Here is an 11,448-nt window from a genome sequence, read left to right as displayed (position 1 = left end):
GTTGTGTGTCTAATGCAACACGTATTTGCATACATAGAGATCTGAAACCCACAGAAGACAAAAGACAAGAAAAAAAGAAAAATCCCGTTACTGACAGAGCAGGGCCTAAGCAAAGAGATGTGTGTGTGTGTGTGGCACACTAAACTGTCTTGTGAGCTTGGAAGTACCATCAAGTTAGTGCACATTAACAGCTTATGCATCAGCTGACCTGCAGAAATTGTCAGCATGCATTACTTTGGTTTTGCTATAGGCAAAATGGGCAAGTTAGCTTAGCCTTCCCTCCTGTCAGAACAAGTCACGTCACCATGTCTTTGCTGCTGGCTAAGAGCCTGTTCATCCCCATGTCCACAGTTGCCACAGTGCAAATGATACTTGCTAAACCCTGCTAACCTAAATCTCACTTCCAAGCCTCACATCAGGGAGATGCTGCAATAGCAATATTTGTTTCTTAATCATAGGAAAGTCACCAAAGCAAGTAATTTTCAGCACCATTTAAACAGCTGACTTGCTATGGGTAAGAATGGAAATGTTTCTTCAAAACGTTAAATCCATACTGAGCTAGTGATCAAACAACTGAAAAGTAGGAAAAGAAGCAGGTTGTGTATTCTTTGTAATAGCTATTCTTAAAGAAGTCTCAGCACAAATAATTCTTCTGCAGCTCCCTGTTAACCACTGTTCATACAGCTGAAGGCAAGTATACCTGAGAACTGGTGCAGAGGCATAGCCCTCAGAGGCTAAGAACACCTGCTCCTGGCAAGAAACAGTTTCAGGTAGGTCTGTGCAAGTGTATTCCTGGAATTTTATCTTCACCTTGGTTTCTACTTCATTTGCTTTCCCACAGATAGGTTCCTTGAACAGAAAGATCTTAAGGAGGACTTCTGGAAGAAAAGGTGTTTTCTTTAAATGGAAAAACAAACAAATAAACAAACAATAACAGAAACACAAAGGAATGATCAATGACAGAAAAAAAGTAACAATATGTGATGCTTGCTGCTTGTCATTCTGCACTCTGAACTAGCGTCTCTGCTCCTTGTTTACTGTTTCTAATAGTTAGATCATCTCCCACTCCTTCTCTTATTTCTCAGATGCCTCCACCAGCAACTCGTTGGGAGAGTTCCTCCATTTCTCCTCTAACTTGCAATGGCTCCCATGGGAATTCGTTGTCAGCCATCTTATCTTTGTCACAGCAAACAGTCCCACCTGCAAAGAGATCCAACTACCATCTCTGGGCACTTTTTTCACACATCTCTACTCTGACCGAGTCATTTCATCAAGGTAGTGCCCTCGTGGTAACTTAACCATCAACTCCAGTTCAACGTGGCTGAAAACCAGGATTCTTAACTTCCTTTGTGTTCAATCATTTCTTGACATCTACAAAGATCACTGGTCTCTTAGGAACTGGGCAAGTATGACTGGAAATCTTCACATTCTGGCAGTATATGAATCTCGCAAACATCTTCTGCATATACTCCATGATTTAACCTTTCCTAGCAGCCACCCTTCCACCCAGCACACTTTTGCAAAGTTTAGCCATCCCCATTTTTGTAATAACCCTTCCTGTTGCCTTAATTGCACTCATATGCATTGAAAATACTGCTACGAGGATCACTTTGCTGGGCTCTCCAGTTCACTATATAATCTTTTTTTTTTTTTTTTTTTTCCAAGCAGAATAGACAAATAGCCATATCTGGTATTTTTGCATAAATTTGCTTATGTAAAAGTTGGCTTAGAAATAGAATACCTGGAAAATATCAAGGGGTAACAACGGCAGGTACAGAACAGTACATCATTCTGCATGAGGCCATACAAGCTCACGATTATGACACCAAAGAAGCAAGGGAGAAAAATAGTCATTTGTTTCTAACTAGAAAAGAATAGTAGAAAAGTAATTAAAATAGTCTATAAGAATAATATACAAAATCAATCATTAGTATCAGGAAGAAGAAAACAACTCCCATCTAGAATTCTCAACATACTAATAGGAACAAAGTAGTTAAACTGTTATCGTAACTCCACAGAAGATAAAATTTACCCATTTCCATATTAATTTATTTGCCCTGAGACAACATTTCCAAAAATTACTGATCAGAGTTATGCTTCAGAATTGTGCTAAAAACCGTGAGCCAATTCTTTAATGTGCATTTGGAAATAATGGAAGGAATAAATTATTAATAACACATACAATGCAGGGGGTTGTCTAACTGATAACGGCCTGGGAAAGGAAGAGTTTTATTACATTCGGGAATCAAGTGAACTACAATTAGCTTAATGTTTAAAGCTTTAACAATATTTTCTAGTTCTCCACCAAAGCTGCTTGTAAGTATAGCTCTGTTTTGGTGAAACCATATGAAGAAAATTTTTACTTAAGGGATTAATTTAGTACAGAGATCTGTGATCTGTTCACCAGTACTTTTTGTGGGTGTGCCTACAGTCTGACTATTTTCTGAAGCATGGATGGGAGATACCAAAGATTCTTACAGAGAATGATTTTACTTGTAGCCATTACAGGTAAAATCACCGCTAAAATTACAGGATCAAGCCCAAATTACCATCCAACAACATTTTCAACATTTTCAGGAGGGCTACTCCTAATGATTTTCTTTTAATGAACATCATTAGTATGTTGCCAAAGCAGGAAGTACACAATTTTATTCAAATAGGCCTTGGGCGGAAAAGAAGTCATATGAATGTGAAGTGTGTGGTAACAAAAATTAAAGAATGCTCATTAGTAATTGAGCCTCTGAAGATAATGAAGACTTTCAACTGCGGTGCTATACTTTTCTTCAACCAAAATTGGCACTGGCCTCCAGAAAGGTTTGCTTCATATTAGGCAGTACTTTAAATGTAGTCTGCATAAGCAAACAAAGGGGAACAGTACTTACCACTTGCAAAGAAATTAAATGCAGTTATTGACGTTCATTACATGTCTCCACTGGCCCTCTCCCCACCTCAAAATAAATAAATAAATAAATAAAATCAGAACAGGGGACATTGACCTCCCGCCTGCTGGAATCTTATCTGACAGAAGTCAGCCTCACGATGCCGCGAATTACCAGTGAGCACACCACTGAAGACGAACAAACCTACAGCACAATGCTCTCCCAAACACAGCTAAGATAAGACTTATCACAGACTACATGTACAACAGGGTTCGCTGTTGCAGCGTTAGGAGAACAGTTAGGAACCCCACGTTCTGGCACCGGTTTCCTAGCCCACAGCTCTGAGCCAGGTGCCCCCACATCCTAACACCACACCAGAAGCGCCCGTACCTTGGACCAGAATCTTTAGCAGAGAGTGTGAGAAGCACCTGAGCTGCCAGCCCCTGATGCTGCAACTACAGCCTTCCTGGCATCTAACGCAATCAATTCTTGAGTTATGCTGGAGCAGGGTCTGCCCTTAGACTTTGGTGTCTTTCAAAAGCATGCTAGCAGGAAGGAGAGGGACTCTCTTAGCAGCTCAGCAGGTAGAGCTTAGAAACATGCAGAGTCCTGAGGATGACACTGAGTCCCTATCTCTCACTTCCCAGGGAATTCCCTTTGTCACCAGGCCAGAGGCTAGGTGGGAGGAATGCCTTTCATTGTGCTGGCTGAAAAGCTGTTATTCTGAGACAAACTAATCCACATTCATTGGGCCAGGGAAGCAAAGCATCATTTTGCAATGCAGCAATTAAGGTACACGGCTCGGAGCAGAGAAATTTGAATTTCAATCCCTGTTACAAGACTGCTTTTATAGCCAATTACCATATAGTAATAAAGCACACTGCAATCAACCATTAAAGCCAGGAGCAGAAACCAAGTGAGCTCCCTAATAACATAGCCCGAACCATCCATTACCCTGGATACCAACAGGACACAGACTTGGCCATCCTGTGCTGCTGCATTTTTACTGCTATTGATACTCAAGTTACCTGGTACCATTTCAATGTATTTACACCTGCTGCAATCATATCTATTATTAAAGAGAGTCATGCACCCATGTCAGCATAGTTTTTTTTCCCAGTCCTTTCAGAGGCACTCATGGAGCCTAATCTTGACTAACTCCTTTTGACAAGAGTATGCAAAACTGTCTGTTACTCCATTTCTGCCCTTTCCATCTATTGTGATACACAGCCTATGCCCTTCTTCACACCTTCCTCTGGTCTCTCTAATTCTTTCCCATGCTTTATTCCTCTTTGTAGTGTTGGGTGCCTTCCCCCCTATCATCTGTGCTCCATTTCTCTTCCTTTTTTAGGTTTTTTGGCCTTTCTTACCTCTTCTTTCTTTTCTTTCCGTCCTTTTTCAACATTAAGAGACATAATACTTCATTTTTCCTCATACAGTTATGAAAAAAATAATGGACCAGAAGAACTGCGGAGGAAAAATAAAAAAGAGAGGCAAAAGTCATTTCATGGCTACATAACAACAGAAGGGCTGTCATAAGGTTTTGATCAGAACAACTGTTTTCTGACAGTTTTTGTTTAGAATCCCAGGAAAGATACCTTCAAGAGCAAATGATGCAAAAAATGTATATTATACAGACCTCAGTGGCCTTGCTGGTTTCTTCTTCTTCCTTGCATTGAGAATCCTTGGCCATTTCTTTGAAATCTTCCTTGATTGGATCTGACAAACTTTTCCTCTGTGTATTGATTTCTACTATCATCATCTACCTGAATTCCAGCCAAGTTGAAGGTGGGAAGATTTTAAAGGAATGCCAGTACAACTGTTCCCAAATTCCCTCATTATTATCTCAGTTTAAAACAATCCAAGCCTCATATTTGTTTTTTAATACATTTTTTTTCCTTGATTACTATCATATGAAAGGCCTAGACAAACAGCAAAACCAGGAAAAATGAAAGAGCCATCAGGGTGGAACAGTTGCATGGTACACTGAGTGCACTGTGATCTTTGGTGGGATAAAGATCGACATGACAAGCTTTCAGCTGTAGCAATCAGTCGATACTTTCCAGACCATCCCTGCAGTGACAAAGACAGAGGCATTTTCAAGTTGTAATTGAGATTAGCCTCGATACATACAGTTGGAGCCATGCCGGTGAACTTTGCTAAAAGGCTGACTATGTAAACTATCCATCACTCAATTTCACATGAGCAGTAATCTAATGACACCACAAAAATCTCACAATGTTCCTTGCTCCACATGTCCAGCCACAGCAACAGCCTCTTGACAGAGTGCTTCAGCTGCAATACCAGAGGGTTTGCCTTCTAAGACCTGAAGCACCGCACGGACCCCGCTTAAAGATAGGCATTATTCCCTCTCAGGGTGTCAAAGTCTTGTACAATGCTCAGCCCTGTAGTCTGGCAGCACTCTTGCTCTGATCCAGCTCTCTAGATCTGCAGTCACATGCTAATTCCAAGCCCATGCATACTGCTACTGACTCCAGCACACTTTGGATGAAGCCCATAAAGATGGGCAAGATTGCGTCTCATGGATAGGAATAAAATATTTTGTTTGTTACTACTAAGCTAACCACAACAAAAATAAATAGTTCTCTTTCATGTGGTGATGGAACAAAGCAATCATGCTATATCCCTTTTTTTAATTATTAGGTTGAAAGATTCAGTGTCTTTCTGGCATGTGTAATTCTGAATCATATTCATCATATATAAATAGCCAGCAACTGTATATAGTAGCGGAGGGTGGAGGGGAAGGTCAGGGAATTAGTGTGACGTCAAGAAAGCATTTCCTATGGAGTCACCAGATCTGTACTGTACACAGACTCCCATATGGGCACATAGAGAGCCCCAGGGCTGCTATGACACTGTGCACCAGACACGTTGCGTAAGCGTCTCCAACCTTACTGGCAGTAGAAAGCTTCTCAACCCTGGAGGTTACATAGCAGAACTTATCTTTTGGGCCTTTGTAAAGATGAGTAAAAGATTTTACCTCTGTTCCTCCAGTTATGGGCAGAACTGGTTGCAGATGCCAATTTTGTGCTGAATCCCAAAAAGCAGCTCCATGGGGTCAGGGCTGTGTTGCCCTCAATGAAACCTGCAGGGCACAAGGAAAGCAGGTGGTGTTATTAATCCTGGGAGAAGGATTTGTTTATCCAGTCAACGTCCTTCACAGCAACAGTATCATTTCTGATAAAAGAGCAACTTTTTACTCAGGGTGGCGTTTAGACACAACACTCCTTCCCGGGGTCACCCTCAGCTGCTCTGTCAGACATGGTCTCTCTCTTCTTCCCTCTTCCGCTGGGTTTTTCAGGCCCAGGACATTGCAGCAGTTATTTTGACTGATGCAGTCCCAGGAGGACACACGCTGGAAGGATGCAGAGGCTCTGGCTACCACTTGGACCCGGGAGGTTAAGCGCAAAGAAGTGTCAGCAAGTAATACCAAGGACGAGGTGTGAAAAGGCAGAGTTAAAGTCATAGCACTTATTGAGCCCATAGGCTTTTTGTAACCTACTCTGCAAGAACCCCCATTTGAGGGAGGGGCAGGCACCGATCTCTCCTCTCTGGTGACCAGTGATAGACCCAAGGGAATGGTGTCGTGCTGTGACAGGGGAGGTTCAGGCTGAATATCAGGAAAAGGTTCTTCACCGAGGAGGTTGTTGCACACTGGAACAGGCTCCTCAGGGACGTAGTCACGGCACCAAGCCTGCTGGAGTTTAAGAAGCGTTTGGATATGCTCTCAGTCTTATGGTCTGAATTTCTGGGTAGACCTGTGTGGAGCCAGGTGTTGGACTCGATGATCCTTGTGCGTCCCTTCCAACTTGGGATATTCTGATTCTATGAACCCAGAGCAGCGCAGGTCCGGCACCACACAACTTCCACCGCCAAGAAAACGAAGTCAGGCCCTGCTGGGCCTTTGGGCACGGCTGAACAACGTGGTGGTGCCCTCAGGCCCTCAGCTGATCTTGCAGGACAACCTGCGCTTTCCACGTTTGGGACAGGGAGCATGGGGCACGACAGGGCCTGGCAGGAGGAATGCCTGGGCGTGAGGGAGCACGGCCAAGCCAAGCCAGGCCAGGCGAGGCAGGGGCCCTGCCGGGGGAAGACGGCCCGGCCCGGCCCGGTCTGCCGCTCCCCGGGGCTAACCATTTACTCCGGGCCAGGCGGCGGCGGCGGCGGCCCTGCGGGGAAGCCACTCGCGGTCTCCCGCCTCCCGCGGTTTTAAGGACCAAAAAACCACAAACACGAGACCAGAGGAGGTTTGGGAGTCATCGCCCGTCATTTTAATCTAGGGCTCCTCAGCCGGCAGGGGCAAGGACACAGCTCCTCCCGCCGCCGCCGCCTGAGGGGAAGGTGCCCGCAACGCCCCCGCCGCCGAGCCCCCGGAGGGGACCCAGAACCGGGCCAGACGGCGGCGGCCCGGCCACCTGCGCCTCCAGCCTCCCCCTGCGCGGCCGGGTCCCCCCCGTCCCGTTCCCCTCAGCCCCGCCGCCCGTAGCACCGCCCAGGGGCGGCCCGGCCCCGCGGCCCGGCGCCAGGTGAGGGCAGCGGAGCGCGGGGGGCCCGCCGCGGGGCTGCGACCGGGCAGGTGCGGGGCTCCGAGGGGACGGGACGGGACGGGACGGGACGGGACGGGGCGGGGCGCCGAGCCGAGCCGAGCCGAGCCGAGCCGAGCCCGGGCTTCCGCGCAAGGGGGCCGGCGGCAAGTGCGGCCGTAGCGTGGCACGGCTCGGGTCGGGCTTCTCCTGAGGGCGCAACCGAGCTGAGAGCGGGGGGGTGGCGGCTGAGCGCCCGCGTAAGTACCCGTTCTGTGCTATTTTATCCAAGTTTGCGTTTTTATTTTATTTTTTTTTTTCTGGGTAACGGGGAGCGGCTGAAGCCCGGTGCCGTTTGTTTGCAGCTCACGGTGAAAGCAGGGCACGGAGCCGAGCTGCAGGCACGGGGCGAGGGGCCGTAATTTGGGCGAGGGGCCGTGCCCGGGTGTTTGTAGTGCCCGCGGTGGGGTGGGAGCACAGCCGGGCTGGACCTCAGGTGTCAGGGCTGTGTGGAGACAAGCTCAGCTTTTGCTTAGGTAAAGGAAGTTACCAGTTCCTATGCTGCGAGGTTGGTGACAGTCTGAAGCTGCCTATAACATAAAATGCTGCCTGCGCTCTACCTAGTGTAAGAAACCCAGCGCTACGCAGACACCGGGTATTCGTGGTTAATCGCTTGATCTCCTGGCCTGGTTGCGAGGAGAGGTAGGCTTTTCACAGGATGAAACTCAGTCCTGTGGGAGCAGGAGGGCTTTGAGCTGCTCGGTTTGCATCGCTGAGGTTTTCGGAGGGGGTGATGATAAGCAGCAGTATGGATGCGGTTCGCAGTCGGGACTGCTAACCAAAATGGGCTTTAAAAATAGTTTGTGCCCTGTGCGATGCGCCGTGGCAGCACAGTGAGGCATTGTAGTGGCAGCCGCACGTGACCCCATAGCAGCCCCTGGGACCGGCCTCGTCCTCGGCGCTAATTATTGTGGGTGAGCAGCAGTTTGTCCTTAAGCTCTGCTTTCACAGAGGTTAGTTGCGTGTGCGGTGACAAGGCTGTGTTTAAAACTCATGCAGTCCCTTTTTAAAAATATCGGGGAATTCTCATTCCTTGCCTAGGTCAGACTGCCTCGGAGCTGTGGCTGAAGTGGTAACAGTAATCAGGTAACTCTGATGCTGAAACTTTGTTTAGAGTCGTTTTCCACCCAGTATAAACATCGCTGTGTGTTTTGGAAAGATTGGACCAAATGTTAAAGGATGTCACCTTAAGGCTGGTTTCATGGTATCGTTCTGGGCAATTGAGATTAAGGCCTTGCTATTTGCTTAATATTGGATGCATAACTTGGTTCGCCGTTCTTTTGTGATTTGCTTAGTCACTTCTGAGGTATTGATTTCAGCTGTAAGACTAAGTCTGCGATAATGCGATGTAAAGGCCTCGACAAAGTCAGAAATCGACAAAGTAATGATGCTTTAAATGTGTTTTGGCTCTTATTTCTAACTCTTGCATTTTGTGGTTTCTGCAAACTTTTGTCTGCAATCACCCATGAAAGAAGTGGGCTTTTTTTTTTTTCCTTAGGAGGAGCAAAGATTCTTTCATGGAGCTGGATTATTATGGAAAATGTCAAATATTATTTTTTGTAAATTGCAGGGCTTAGCATTGATCTTAGCTATGTGTCAAGCAGCTAACAATCTCAGTAGTCCAGAGAAATAGTTACCGTGATTTGTAACAGAAACTGCAGAATGCACTTAAGCTGTCTGATGGCAAGGGATTGATTTAAGGGGTTTTATAAAACGTAGTATGTTATAGTCATATAAGATGTTGAAGTGTGCCACCGTTCTATTATGATTGGGCACGTTTTGTAGCTGGATGCTGAGGTACCCTCTGAGCCTAAGTGCCACGTGGGATATTGATCAAGCAGAAGTTGCTGAAATGACTGCCTACCCAGCAGTCCCCATTTCTCTTTAGGTCATTTTGTTCTCTTAATTCCCTATCACAACGTATCCTGACTGCTGTTAAATCAGGAAAATCAAGCGCTTTTCAAGCTGACTGTATCCTGTGAATTCGGGGGATTACCTGGCAAGCTTCAGGGACGCCCAGGTGGTACGGTAGTGGAGCTGAAGCTGGATGAGGTTAATGTTCTTTAGCTGGCTTTACTGGGTATCTTTTCAAAAGAGAAACAAGACTCGGTGCTTCTTCAGTGTTTACAAAGTGTATCAGGCTGTTGTACGGTTTCTCTTAAACATTCCCGCTTTTATGAGAACAGTCTAGTTCTTTTTCAAGGGAATACTTGCACTGTGGAGTTTTGTCCTTTTCCTACCTCGTGTATGAAGATGTTTTCGGACTCAGCAGTTGTTCTGATAGAGGTGTGGGAAAACTTAAGCTGTTGACTGCCTCTGTATTTTCTGTTGTTACTGAGATAACTGTGCACAGGCAAGGTATTTTGCAGAATAATATTTATTACTCAAAAAAAAAAAGTGCTAGTTGATATTTTTTTGTCCTCCAAGTGACAAAACAGTATCAATAATGATTTTTCGTTGATTTTCTACATTGGTACTGAAAAATAAAAACTGCTAAAATGTTATTTTGGGACGTAACTTTCTACTGAACAGTACAGTTTTTCTTTTTATCCCATTGCTAGCACCTGTATCAACTCCAGTTTTATTTCATTGACTTTTCCTTCACTGGGATGAATGTCTTTAATCCTTAATTATTCTGGCACTTCTCCACTTAAGTTACTTACCTCAAACTGCTTCAGTGAGTATCCAGTTTAGTTGTTGCCTCAGGAAGAGCTCAAGCTGCTGTTAGGGTATGGCTGTGCTGTGGTCTGCGACCACCCACTCGTAGTAGCTCTCCAGTCTCCGTTTTCATTCCTCTTTAGTTCCCCTGGCTCTGCTGTTCTGTTTGACTTTATTATTTTTTTTAATCATAAATTTCATATTAGCTCTTCCAGGTTACTGAAGTCTAAATACCAAGTTGCCAATGTGCTTTCAGCAGTCTTCAAATACTTAGAGGTTTTGTGATTGCTTTTTTTTTTTTGTTTGTAAATACCATATTAAAAATGAGCATTAACATATTTTTGCACATAATGTAGATACTGATGCACATTACCGTGCATGTACAAGAGAGAGCACATATCCAGGAGAGAGCACGTGGGAATTTCACAGGGAAATGAAGCTGGTGCACGTAGAGCACTGGCAGGCCAGATGTCATGACCCGCCGTGGGTTTGGTGAACTGGCTCCTGCTGCAGGTTCTGCTGAACGTGCACTCGGCTCTTGTCCTTCTGCCTGGACCAACAGCGGCCATAAGCTGCACAGGGTCAGGAAGAACAACCTGTGTGTGTTACTTTGTTAACCGAGTTCCCTGACGTTAAAATAGCTGGATTTAGTTTCAGGTTTTGGTACAACTGCGTCCTTTCAGATGCTGCACATGGAGAGCTTCAAGGAAATTGGCCTAAAGCACGGCATTGGTGCCCCTTGGCTCTAAAATTCAACTGGTCTGAGAAGTCATCCTGTCACTGTGCACTTCAGGAGAAGAGGAAAATGGGTGTTTGTCATTGTCTGCTCCTGTCCACCTTGTCTGATAGCAGTCATTCAGCTCTTGTGTGGCTGTTCTTCTTAGAGCAGTCATCTAGCATGATGTGTGTGCCTCGTTATTTCTGACTCACAGCTGAAGATCTCGAGTCCTGTGAGTTCTTCATTAACTCTGACAGTCCAAGCATGGGAAGAGTTTCCCACTGATGCTATATCCACCGCGTCTATCTCGGCTGTTTTGCATGACAGCAAAAACCTCCCCTTTGACACTGCTGGTGTACAGCTGTTTGATGCAGCCACCTCTGGACGCGCTGGCTTAGTGGCTCCTGGCGCTGTAAGCAGGCTCGATCTGTTGCAGCACTCCCATCTGGTTTGTGCACCACGTGTTGCTTTCCTCCCATCAGTAGTCTAGGATCCTAAAACCATTACTCTTTGCCTAGCTCTTAGCTGATCTAGGAAACCTGTTGATTGTAATGCTCTGCTGTTGCAATGCTACCTAATCGCATGGCTT

At 45.6% G+C, this 11,448-nt stretch overlaps 1 protein-coding gene across 3 annotated transcripts in view; it reads left to right on the top strand.

Annotated features, from left to right (window-relative positions):
* Window positions 1–7,283: 7,283 nt before the first annotated feature.
* The window catches only part of MTUS1 (microtubule associated scaffold protein 1), a 115,020-nt gene continuing 110,855 nt past the window's right edge, over window positions 7,284–11,448 (top strand). Inside the window, exon 1 of one of the 3 annotated variants that reach the window (XM_080589579.1) lies at window positions 7,284–7,426. The gene's annotated coding sequence lies outside the window, so the exon portion shown is untranslated. Of the gene's footprint in view, window positions 7,684–11,448 lie in introns of all 3 variants that reach the window. The other 2 variants (XM_080589577.1, XM_080589578.1) reach the window with 2 other exon arrangements.

The sequence above is a fragment of the Anser brachyrhynchus genome (assembly GCF_964034855.1).
Source record: "Anser brachyrhynchus genome assembly, chromosome: 4".
In the NCBI taxonomy this organism is placed as follows: domain Eukaryota; kingdom Metazoa; phylum Chordata; class Aves; order Anseriformes; family Anatidae; genus Anser; species Anser brachyrhynchus.
The sequence above is the reverse complement of the archived record's forward strand: the minus strand, read 5'-3'. Positions and strand labels throughout refer to the sequence as shown.